At 36.3% G+C, this 9,036-nt stretch overlaps 1 protein-coding gene across 2 annotated transcripts in view; it reads left to right on the top strand.

Annotated features, from left to right (window-relative positions):
- The first annotated feature begins 219 nt into the window (after nt 1–219).
- LOC105838927 (protein rhomboid) overlaps nt 220–9,036 on the top strand; it is a 129,945-nt gene continuing 121,128 nt past the window's right edge. Inside the window, exon 1 of one of the 2 annotated variants that reach the window (XM_036282370.1) lies at nt 220–823. The gene's annotated coding sequence lies outside the window, so the exon portion shown is untranslated. The remainder of the gene's footprint in view (nt 824–9,036) is intronic. The other variant, XM_012684859.2, reaches the window with a different exon arrangement.

Genomic DNA, 9,036 nt, shown 5'->3' with positions numbered 1-9,036 from the left:
CTGACATTATCAGATGTATAAAATATATTGTGATATTTCTTATGATGTTACATATTTTTGCGGAGACGGGAAAGAGAGAGAGAGAGAGAGAGAGAGAGAGAGAGAGAGAGAGAGGGGAGGGGAGGAGAGAGAGAACGGTTTATGTGCCATAATATATTTTAATTACATATGAAACATACTTTTTTGTAGCGAACGACATCGCGACGTGATTTTATTATATATATGTTTCCATTTGTTGAAAGGAATTTTCCGCAAAACGTGGAAATTTCTCCCTCGTCTCACTCCCTCTCCGTTCCCTCCCCCCCTTTCACCCCAAACGTCGCCATCGACAACCGCGTGACGGCGCGGCGCGGCAGCGTCTCGCTCGCGCCGACTGCGCGCGTGCTGTTGACCGGTCGCCATGGTAACCTAGCGCGACGAGTCTACAGTGGCCCAAGGTGGATGGACTGCGGGCTGGCGCGCCTGAACAGACAGAGCAGAAGTCAGTGCACGCGCGGACGCGAAACCGGACGTGTGTAACGTTCGTTGCGCTCTCTTTCTCTCAGTTTTCTCTCTTTTCCCGTCTCTCTCTCGTCGTGCCACTTCCAGTATTTTTTTTTCTCTCCCTCTCTTCTCGCGCGACGTGTCGCCTTCCGGATCGCGCGGCGAATCACCCCCCCCCCTACCCCCATTGCGCGCTTCCGAGCGTACGTGTTGATGGTGTTTGTGTTCCTCTTGTATCCAGGCTCTAATCCAGACTGCCGGAGCGGACGTTCTTCGCCCGTGGCCGAAATCAGCCGTTGACAGTGACATTATGGAGTGATTCGATCGACCTCGTCAGCAGGTGAGTTTATTGTTAAAAAAAAAAAAAAAAAAAAAGGAGAGGACGGAAGAGAAGGGTTGACGTTGGCCGGCCGTGCGTTCCGGACAGGCGGAGCACCGATCGTCCCAACCGGGAGCGAGAGGCAGGCTCGTCGAGATATTTCGAATTTCACACTCGAAATTTTATCGGCAAGGGATATCAAATACGCTTCCGTATATCCGCGTTTCGAGTTATACGTCCCGCGGAGAGGCGCGCACGCGATTATTTGCGCGTATAATAGCGTCAACAGACACGTAATATCCGCATTCCCCCGAACATGTTTCTCGTTTTCGGCACCGCCGTTGATAAACTCGTAATCCCGGGCTAACAACTTCGCCCTTGGGAGGAAATAGCGCGTTCTCTTCTAATTCAGGCTCGAGAAACACACGTCGTCGTCGTCGTCGGAGCGAATCGACAGCGGCCGAGCAAGATCGCCTGCGGCTGACGGTCGAAACTGCATTCCGGATGCTCGAACACGCGTTGTCGTTCGTAATCAGTGCGAGTACGTCAGAATAATAATATGCTAAGTAGTACTGTGAAAATTGCAGGACGTCGCGTAAAAATTGAATGTCGCGTAAAATAATTAGGATGCACATTTTACGTTGGATCACCTCCTGGAGCACAAATGTTATTTTGCAAGTAAGAAAAGGTGAAGTGGTTAAAAGTAACCAACTGAAAACAGACAGTCTATATGCATATATATATTTATGTATATTATGCGTGTATAATTAAAAAAAATATATACACTGATAGAAAAATGTATTGTATTTGTGATTAACTGCGTAACAAAATAATTCCAGAATATTATATTTTAAGTCATTATTATTATAATATTGGTAATAACAATGTATGCTATATTTTAAATTTGTATAATTTTTTTATTTGGCATTACTGTAAGTATATGATTGTTATCATTAATATTATTGCAATAGTTACTATAAAGATGATATTTGTAATTATAATTATTTTATTACGCAATTACAGTTGCAAATATTGCATATTTTTTTATTAGTGTGTATATGTAAAACATATCTATATAAATATATATAATATTTATCTGATATATGCTGTATACATAAATGTACATAATATTTGTATATATATTGATATATAATATATAGTTATGTAAACTTTATATATACATATATTTTTTTAATTATATAATATAATTTTTGAAAGGGATCTAGGAGTAAATAGTTCGCATAATTTATAGTGGATGTATGCAACTGATGTTCGCGCATAAGCAAAGAGGAGTCCTTTGAGATGGTTTCCGCTACTGGCAAGTAGATATAGTCGAATAAAGGTCAGACATGCCGTACCCACTTACCAAACGCATCGCCTCCTGGAATTTTAGGCGTTTGTCGCGTTGCATTTCTCGGTGAAATTACTTTAACAAACATTCGGGACGCGTCTAGAAATTCCCCTGCGTGTTAACTTGCGTTACTGATTGTCGAATTGATTTAATAACGAGCGACGAATCTCGTCTAAATAAAGGAATGCCTCTCATGTGCAATGATACGCGACATTTTATTTTTATTTCATAAAATAATGAACTTTTTATTGTACTGGCGCAACAATGTGTTAAAAAATTAAATTTTTCGACTCGTGTTTAATTTTTAGAATGATGTTTAACTTTCGTAAAATATTATATATTACGTTACGTATATCGTTAATGAAGTGTCACGATATTTTCAGTCAGCTTAATAGGAATAGCTCATAGGGAAATAACTTTTCGACTTTTATTTCTTATTTATTCTTCAACAGCACGGCGCGTAATTTATTCACGTGTCAAATGCATTATCGTCAATAAAATGTCTCGTGATATTTTCAGTCAGCTTAATATAATGTAAAAATAATTTTTTTACTTTTAACTCTTATTTATTCTTTAACAGCACGGCGCTTAATTTACTTATGTTATTTTATTAACGTCAATGAAATGTCTGAACATTTTTTTGTCTGCTTATTAGAAAAAGTTTAAAGTATACACATACTAATGCCATTATTTTCTATAACTAGGCCATAAAACGAATATAGAAAAAGCAGGAAAGAAAAAAGGTAGAAAATAAATCTCTGGTATATATATTTTTTTAATCCTTTTTCTTAAATAGAATGAGTTAACAAATATAATCCTATTATATTTTTCGCTCATGTGATTATACTCGACTGTATACTGTGCATGTAACTTTGTTGCAAACGTAACATTTCAAGCACGATGACGTACCGCGTACACGATTTTATACGTGTAAAAGTAGAGTTACTTGTCCTCCAAGTAACAGTAAAGTCTCAATTTTGCTGAGCAGCGAAGAAAGTCGGTTGTTATAAAACTTATATATGAAACTTTGTTTTAAAAGAACAGTTTGCACCTATTTATATGCTAACGTAAATATTTATTCCGCCTATTACATATTATAAATACTGAAATATATTTATAGCCACAAACAATTCTTTCTTAAAGTGTGTATTAATTATTATATGGTGTATAAGAATAATCAAACGTTTCTGACTATAATGTTCTTTAGTATGTCTGTCTTAAATGAAATTTTCCGAAAGAAAAGTCAAGTCGTGTCTGTGACTTATAAATAAGCTCGTGATTCAACACCGCGAAAAAGATTCTAAAAATAAAAAAGGGCGAGCGGTCGCTCCATAATTTATAGAGTTTGATTTGCGATCTTGATATGAACCGACCGATGAAAAAGTATTAGTGGTTGCAAAAATTTAACGCGTAAGGTATCAGGAATGACGGTTTACGATCGCACACCCGGCAAGGTCGGAGATTATTTTCGATATAGCGGTCGGGTTCGATTTCAAGCCAGCGGCGTGGGAACTTCATCGCTTCGAAGCCGGTGCCGGACTTCCGCATAAACGAGGTGAACTATAGCTTAAGGCTTCGCGTTGCGCGAACGTGCTCCAAAGTCCGAGTTTGCTTTGAGTTTTATTGAAGTTAAGCGATGAGGAAGAGACGTGCGACCGAATCCTTTTGATCGACGACGCCGATAAGTGTCTTTAATTCAAAGAGTTTTTTTTCTTAATTAATTATCGAGACCATATAGGTGAATAACGAGTAAAATAACGTATAGAGGATTGTATTTACAAAATATCGTTCTTTACGAAATCTGTTTTAAACAGATGACTTAACTTAGAATAAAAAAAAGATATGACTGAGAAGAGAACCAAGTTGATAATAAAATTTGAAGTTAATATTAAAGTAAATGAAAGAAGCATTGAAATTTTTCCCACTATTGCGAGTTTACTGCGTTCTATTCGAAGTAGAAAGAAAGAAGTCTGCGTGTATCCTCGAATTTCAAGGTTTAAAGCGGCAAAAACTGCCGCTTCCTAATATCTCGTTTTCGCCAAAAGCTGCTTTCCATTGCAGGTCATAAAGACTGAGGAAAGTGATACCGGGTATTTGCATGTTTGCACATTTGTTGCGCGATTCCGCTGTATGCATTCTCCCCGCATAAGTCACGGAATTACGTGTAGTCCCATGTAGCTGCGCAAGGTGCTTCCGTGATATTAATTTATGACTTTGCATCGCTTGATCTTAACTCGTAAGCACGCGCGTGGGATAACTAAGAGCCCCCAGTGTTCCCATTATCTTTCGGCAACTGCAAGGGAGCGGGAATTTAAATAAGATACTACGAAATAAACAACTATTTCGAAATCAAAAACGTTGTGATAGGGAAAGATGATTATCGGCATTAAAAGAGAAACTGAATAGAAGCTGATAAAAATTAAAAGTGTTACAGTACATGTTACAATAAAAAATAAGTGTTAATTAGGGTCAGTTTAAGTTGAAGACTTAACTACACGAGTTTCTAAAATTGAAAATATACGTTGACGTATATTATTGATTTTATACATATGGCGTTTAATGTAAAATATAGAACATAAATTTGCGCATTTCAATTCGTAACTGAATAAATACTAATATGAATATAATACTAATATCCCAGAGATGAATTTATATTTCCGGATGGAAATTTCCGAAAATTTGATTTTATGATGTGAAAAAAAAAAATTTATTTTCGAGAGGACGCTTTTAAATCTTCGTTTCGATATCGTCATTTCTTCGTCGATTACACAAATTACGTCCGCGTATTGATTCGCGCAGTCATTCGGCCGCCTTTCGCGACGCCTATTTTGCTTAGATTAGTGAGACAATAAGGACGATCTTCTTTCAGGCGTCGGCGGAGCCTAAGTGGTAGGAAAGTCAGTGCGCGCTATTCTCGTTTTGCTCGAAGGTCAAAGGGAAGGAAGAAGCGTAACGGTTCCGCCCGTAGTTCTTAGCGCCCTTTTCCGCCCGTCTCTGCCCTGCACTCGGTCTTTTTTCGCCTCTTGTTCTTGTCCCGATCGCGCCGACAAGAGGGATGGAAAAAGAGCCTCTCGGCCGGCGCAAAAGCGCAATTTGTCCTGAAAAACAACCGGTTTTATCGCACCAGCCCTCGACATCGGGTCGGATTTGTCATTTGTCCGATGATCGAAGCGCCCCCGGTCTAACCGATCGACCGCGCTTTCACTCACGCCTCGTATAGTGAGATCAACCATGGGCTTATCGCGATTTGACTAGCGATTTTTTTTATAAGCGGAGAAAGAGACGAACAAAAAAAAAAGAGAAAGAGAACGATTTACTGACAAGCAAATATTTAAAGCTCGTTGCGTTGGCCGACCTTCCTCGTATTCACGCGGCATTCAGCTATTCATTCAACCAGATTTCGTGGGAACGACACAGTCTCTTTGTACTCGAATGTAGAACAATTGCATTGCGATGCGAATTGTGGCTATATTTGGCTATGGGGAATATTATTTTAATGTAGGAGAATATAGGTAATGTAAGTAGCGAAGCTACGAGTACCTGTGCTCGTTTCTCGGAAATAATGTTAATATATGGTTTTGGTAATATTCGTGAGAAATGGAAACTCTTGGATATATAATTACGATATATATGTATATACACGTGTATGTGTGTGTGTGTGTGTGTGTCGCAATTGTATATTTAAATTGAAACAATTATATATATAATACGATAAATCATGCATTTATGTTGTAAGCTATACATATATTATGAATATAAATTAATTTTTATAAATCATAAATAATGTGTTTATGATTAGTAAATTTAATTATATTATGCGAGAAAGGATCCCTCTTCAAAACATACAAAGAATTCAAAGAATTAATCTTAATATTTCAAGATGATACGCAGCTTTGTGAAACGAAGCATTCATGTGGAAATTCAATTATTCGTTCTATCAGACCACCGCGATGGCCCTCCTTTATTTGTATCGATCGTATACGTCACGGTACTCGTGATTCGAAAGAAATATGATCGCAAATATTCTCTAACGGATTGTGTAACGAATTTAAAAGTATATCCGACCGACGATTCGACGTGAGCTTCTAGCGTATTATTTGTAGCGGAGCGGTAGAAAAGCTTCAAGCCTCGATCTGGCGCCGGGCCAATTTTTCGCCGATGGTAACCCGTACACGTTTCACTTGAAAAAAAAAAGGAAACGGAGATCGTGAATAACCCCATTGATGTGTAATCAGTACGTGAAAATGTCCTACGGCGCTTTAATAAACCGATACGAGTTGGTTAGTTCGGGAAAATTCGTTCGCCACTCTGATTCAAAAGCTTGATTTCAGGCTTTTAGCTTGTTGATAATATTATTCCGCGCGGATTCGCTATGAGAGCGTTTTAAACGTATGCAAATGGATTACGATAATTACTGGTGTTTTTAGAGAGATCATGGCATTTTACCAGCGGTAAAGTTTGTATGTCTATGATGCAAGTTGGAAATATTTCATTTCGGATATTTAACAAACAAATTGAACGGTATCCAAAATTTGCGGCAAAATAATTAACAAAGAGTATTAATAGAATTCAAGAAAAAGATGAGAAACAGTAGACATAGTTTTTTCTAAGCTTTTTAATTATACATATATAAGAAAAATTATGAAATTATACACCGAAAAAGAAAAGTTGTTAATTTGACTAAAAACTTTAACTTTTGATTCTTCAATTCAAGTATTTATGTATTTTAGTCAAGTATATAAATACTTGAATTAAAGTTCAAGTATTTTATGTATTTAAGTTAATTGCATAAACACTTGAACTGAAAAAATTTAATTCAGTGGAAAAATTTAATCAAATTGACAAAAATTTTTTTCTTAGTGTATGAAAGTTATAACAAAATTATATTATTATAAAACAAAATAATTCATAATATTATCCTGTGTTGCGTATTTTACACTGGAGAAACTTTATGTTATTTTATTAATTTTTCAATTTTCTAATATTTAAGTATATTACACGGGAATTAATATAAATTATCTAATAATTTACAGTTTTTATTTGTGTAATTTTATTGTTCGTCGTCAACGAGGCTGATCAATTTTGGCTCGTGTAGAAAGAAAATCACTTGTTACGCGATGGGAAAAGAGGAAGACGTTTATAGAATTATAAGTCCTTATCTTCTGCGACGAGTCGTGATCCTGACTTGCCTTTCTCAACAATTAGTCGTCAGTACTGCAGAGGTTTCATAAGAATCCCCTTAAGACAGAGGGATTTCGCGGCACGTAACCACGAAGGGCTAGCTTAAGCTTGGGAAACATAATTAAAGTACCTTCAAGTTTTCCATTTCACATTAATTCCGGCTTTTATCAGCCGCTTTCCCGTCTTCGCTCGGCACAAAATACGGTTTAAATATCTCGGAAGAAGTTTTTCCGATAGTCATGTACGATAACTCCGTCGCTGATGAGCGCGCCAATATTACAAAGATTGTTGTGAATTATCGATATAGCGAGAATTATTTTTTCAAGTATTTTATTTGCCTTTATATATTGTGATGTATTTTCACAATTATTCGTAATATTTAGGCACTTTATTAGTATTTTTTCTGCAGTTCTAGTGGTTGCTTCTAGATCTATAGGTCTGTTCGAGTTGACCTAATTTTATAGTACAGTCTAGTGGAATGGTAATTTGAATACTAATTTTGTTGTCTAGATTATGCTAGGGTAGGACACTAATTTGAAGTATGCGTGTGCGTTGAGTGAATTTGCAGCTCGACACGCCTGTCCGCGCAGATGTTGCCAAATGACGATATGTATAAACTAAACTTGCGCTGGAAGGAGTCTGTGTTGGCTAAATGACATCAAGGATTGCCAGCTAGTGGTCTATCATCAGGTCCGATGTTATATTAGACTCGCAGTAAATAATTTGCTGTCTGTAACTATATCATATAACTAGACTATGAGTAAAATTTTAACTTTAAAAAATTTTTTATCCTAAATTATTTTAATTTGTGTACACTTTTTATTATAAAATTGGAAATGTGCTTTTGTAGAAATTATTCCGAGTGAGTTAGAAAAAAAATTAATTCTAAAAAGTTTAAAATTATTAAATTTATTATTTAAATATTGTCAATGACTCTGTTCCTTTATTTCTTTTGATGAGCTGTCTGCAAAATATTTTCCAAGTCGTTTATGCTGACGCGCTTCAGTTCTTTTCTCTAAACATGCATTATTTACATATGTCAGAGTGTTGCTTATCTTTCTTACATTAACAATAATTTAGATAAAAATTTACTCACAAAAGTTAAGTTTTTTATTAAAAAAAATTTTTCAAATCCGTTTTTATGCAAAGTTGCAAAGTATTGTAGAATAAATGAACTAACATATATTATTTTAATGTAATGCAAGTAAAAGTTTATCAAATGTTATTTTAAGCTATCAAAATTTTAATAACACAAATACTGTGTCAAACTATTTTAAACTTGAATTAGCATTTGAAAATTTATTCATAGTAGCATTCTTTAGGATTAATATTGTATGTTTAATTTTTGTAAAAGTGATAATTAATGTACCGTATGTCTAGAAACAAAATCTGCTGATATATTTAAGTCTGCATTATTGTGTCAACAAATTGCGTTTGAAAGAAGTCACATTTCTTAATCTAATCCCTAATTCTAGTATCTATATATACGATCACTGTATGTTATCCCTTACAGGGGGAGGATCTTCGCGAGATTCCGCGTTGCCCTCTCCAAGGGTCATAGATACTCCGGGTAAAAGGTGCAGAGATAAAAAGGGGATTAAGACACGGCGAGTTGTACCACTGTCCTCTCTCTCTTTTTCTCCTCTTTCCCCCCTCCCCCCCCCGTCGCCTTTTCTCTATCTGCTGTCTCCTTCTCGTTCTT

Source organism: Monomorium pharaonis, chromosome 2, assembly GCF_013373865.1.
Source record: "Monomorium pharaonis isolate MP-MQ-018 chromosome 2, ASM1337386v2, whole genome shotgun sequence".
Taxonomy (NCBI): Eukaryota; Metazoa; Arthropoda; class Insecta; order Hymenoptera; family Formicidae; genus Monomorium; species Monomorium pharaonis.
This window is presented reverse-complemented; position numbering and strand designations above follow the sequence as displayed.